This window comes from Ochlerotatus camptorhynchus, unplaced genomic scaffold (assembly GCF_037179485.1).
Source record: "Ochlerotatus camptorhynchus isolate MF236.1 unplaced genomic scaffold, CSIRO-AGI_Acam_v1.1 ptg000345l, whole genome shotgun sequence".
Taxonomy (NCBI): Eukaryota; Metazoa; Arthropoda; class Insecta; order Diptera; family Culicidae; genus Ochlerotatus; species Ochlerotatus camptorhynchus.
In genome coordinates, this window is record NW_027040833.1 from 245,313 (window position 1) to 249,083 (window position 3,771).

Here is a 3,771-nt window from a genome sequence, read left to right on the forward strand (position 1 = left end):
CGACGTGTTTTACGATTTTGCGACATTAATCTTTTTGCAGATGATACTGTGTTATTCATTGCAGCTAAGGATTTAGATGATGCCGTTTTACACTTGAATGAAGATTTGCGTTCTCTAAGTAGATGGTTGAAGTATAAGCAGTTAAAATTTAATACAAGTAAAACTAAATTTATGGTAATTTCGCGGAATCGAGTAAATGAGAACGTCTCTGTTGTAATTGATGATGAGACTATTGATCGCGTTCGGGAGATTAAATATCTTGGCGTGATTATTGATGACACACTTAAGTTCAACTCTCACATTGACAATGTCATCAAGAAAATTGCCAAGAAGTATGGAATTCTATGTCGCCTGAAAAACGATTTAACTATTGCCAGTAAAATACAGCTATACAAATCAATCATCTCTCCTCATCTAGACTTTTGCCCATCCATTTTATTTCTGTCCAATGCAACACAAATATCGAGATTACAGCGCTTGCAGAGTAAAATAATGCGTTTGATTTTGAGATGTAATAGATTCACTTCCTCAACTTTGATGCTAGACGCCTTACAATGGTTGTCGGTGAAGCAAAGAATTGTATATTTGACTATGGTGTTCATTTTTAAAGTAGTTAACGGTTTGCTGCCTCGATATTTGTGTGATCGAATTGAAAGAGGAAGTGACTTGTGCTTCACAAAATTCATTATATTATAAAGGAATAAATGTTTTCAATTCGATGCCTAGACATATCAAACGTTCAGCAACACTTACAGAATTTAAGAGACACTGCATTTCACACGTTAAAACTGTCTTTTGAACAGTTATCCAGTGATTTTTTTTATGAATTGACAAATTATGTATCTTGACGAAGTTATCTCTAACGGATTATTTTATATGGATAGCTGTCATAACGACTTTTTAATAATTATTGTAGCACTGCAAAAACTATTTCTGTTCGCCACGAGGGTGATGATGGATTTTTAGTATTTGATTTTAGAGTAGATTAATTAAAAAAAAAAGTAGTCTACAAAGGTTTGAGCCTCGCGCGCGTATTACGGATATAGAGGACTGAATTTAACATTTGATAAAAAAATGCAATTTTGAAGCTTATTTGAAAAATACCTTGAGTTAGTAGTAAGTTTTCTGGCAAATGTTGGGGGTTCGTGAGCATTCCTGACATTGCTGAAAATTATGATAGCATCAGATTGCGGGGTTGCTAGTGTAATAGGATGCTTTGTTGATTGTTCATTAACTCTTGATTGCTTATAATACTTATGAATATTTTAGGTGGACAAAAAGGCGAACTAAGAGGTGGACGCCTGAGTTTTTCCACATTTATATCGCTGTGAAGCAACTGTAAACTTTAGAGGGAATTTATATCTGTAACTGAAACCAGTTCGATTTTGTTTGCCAACCTGGTTAAAATGTCATATTCAATTATCTTAAAGATAAATCGTCCAGCTCAAACCTTTGTAGGGGTAAGAGGTGGGACCATCATCATCATCATCACCAGTTTTTACACATTGAGGATGATTGCTAGTCCCAAGCATCGTCTATTGGTTCTCTATGTATTTACAACTGATCTGGCAATAACAAAGTAGCATCCGTGGGTTGTCAATCATGCTCATGCTCATTGCTCATACTAAGCAGCAACCGGACTAATAGCAGAAGTAAGGTTCATTGCTCCGTAACGTGGGTAGATCACCTTTTCGTGGTACGTTACGGGATGTAAGATCTACCACCGATCCCAAGTCTTTACTGCTTCAAACTAGGGAAACAGGATTTTTCAGTAATCAGTTTACTTGTTTACTTTTTATGTCTTGTAGATAGTGATAAGACCTCGGGTTGCCTGGACCGAGGATGATCTTGAAACAAGGAAAAAATGAGTTAGTTAGTCTTCACCTATGTGATTCCTAATCTTCTATTCGTTGTTCCCTAGTTTGAAGTGGTTAAGACTAGAGTTCTGATGCATGGTCATTATCGGTGTCATTGCTTATTTTTGTTGCTAACGACTCCAATTTTGACTGACAAAGGGGCGCGCCTTTGGAGGGTGCTCTCACTTTTCGCAGGGTATAAATAGCGGGACCTTTCAATTAGAATCGATTTCTTGCGATGAAGGCAAGAATGACAACTAGGAGAAATGACTCTAATGTTGGCCTGTGGATCTAAGATTGTGCCCATCGCTAAAATTCTGCTATTTATCAATTGTATCTAGATAAACGCGTCATTGCGACGGTCGATTGCTGAATTTATGTATGGGCCCAAATTAGGGACACTTAGGCCGACATTACATACATTTCCCCTATATCAAAACCAAATACTTCATCATTTCTCAATAGTGATGGAGTAATACAACATGCACTAAACTAAGGACACGGGGTATACTACAATAGATCAAATTACTGGTCGCAGTAGTGTTATGTCCCGAACAGAGGAAAAAAAAAGGTTCATAAGCATATTTGTTGGACTTGTCCACTTATGAGAAAATAGATTAGATTTTATGGGCCACACAGGTCTTCCACGAGACCCTAAACCGAAAAAAAGTATTGATGTAAGCACGATTGTTCTTGAGAAAATGCCCGATCCAATGATATACATTATGTTATTTTTTACCACATTTACAACTCGAACTGAATTCATGTCTGCATCAACAAACAAACCCGTCACCCTCAGCATGCAGAGTGCTGCATTACCAATCGCATAACACTTACGGCTATAGAGAAGCAATCCTCTCCTGTCCAATTTTTTCCCGATGCAATTTCCTTCAAGTCGTGCATCGGAACCTTGTTCCAATCGAAAAAAGAAGGCATCGGTAATATTTTATCGGACATTTATTATTATAATAGTGAAAATATGTTTCTACCTCAAACCTGCACACCGCACTTCCAACAGCGTAGTCCATTTGACTTACCGGGTCCAGTCTGGTGAACACTTTCCTTGCACGGCATTTCCACTGCATCTTCGTTCAAACTTCCACATTCTTCATATATCACCGGCACATATGTAATAAATTTCGTGCTGTGAATAAATATCACTTCTTCTCACTACTCACACTGCCACTGGCGCTAGAGAAGAAGAAGAAGACGGGAAAAACGAATCTTTCACATGACATGCCCAGTAAAAAGGTTCCTCGGTACGAGGCCAAGTCCAGAAAAAAAACCTAGCTCGTATGGAACAATTTCCCTTTGGCCGGAGAAAAGCAGCGGAAACACAGTGCATGTTCGTCCCGCCAGGAGTGCAAAAGAAGGTAGGAAATGTATCGTAAATCGTTTTTCTTCCCGTACTTCGGTGCACTTATTCATATGTGTGTAGAGCGTCCCATCAGCAGGTTGGCAGCGAATGCGGTAGCCAAGAATGGTTTCCAGCAGAACGAATCCACCACCAACTGCTACAGCACCAGGATGATACAAGATGTTCGCACTTTTCTTTCCATTATTGTAACTAGGCTGCTAGTTGAAGTTCTCCTTTATTGTGGTTTGCAGTAGACGCTCGGCGAAGGACTATGGAAAAGATGCATAAGCTTATGCATAGGTACCAGCAGTCAGTGTACTGAGCGAACCCGGAAAGTATTCATGGGCATGTTCTTCTACGGTAGTCCGAAGGGTGCAGATAGGTCACGCACCAGAATATGTCTTCGGCGATCCGTATGAAGGGATTTATGAGGATGTGTGAATTGAGTGAGTGGATGGATTTTTCTACCGGACGTGGAGATACGTGAAAGGTTTGTGATCAATCTGCTTGTATCAAGAATTTGTTTACTATATCGGGAGTTGTCTTCAAATGTGGAAT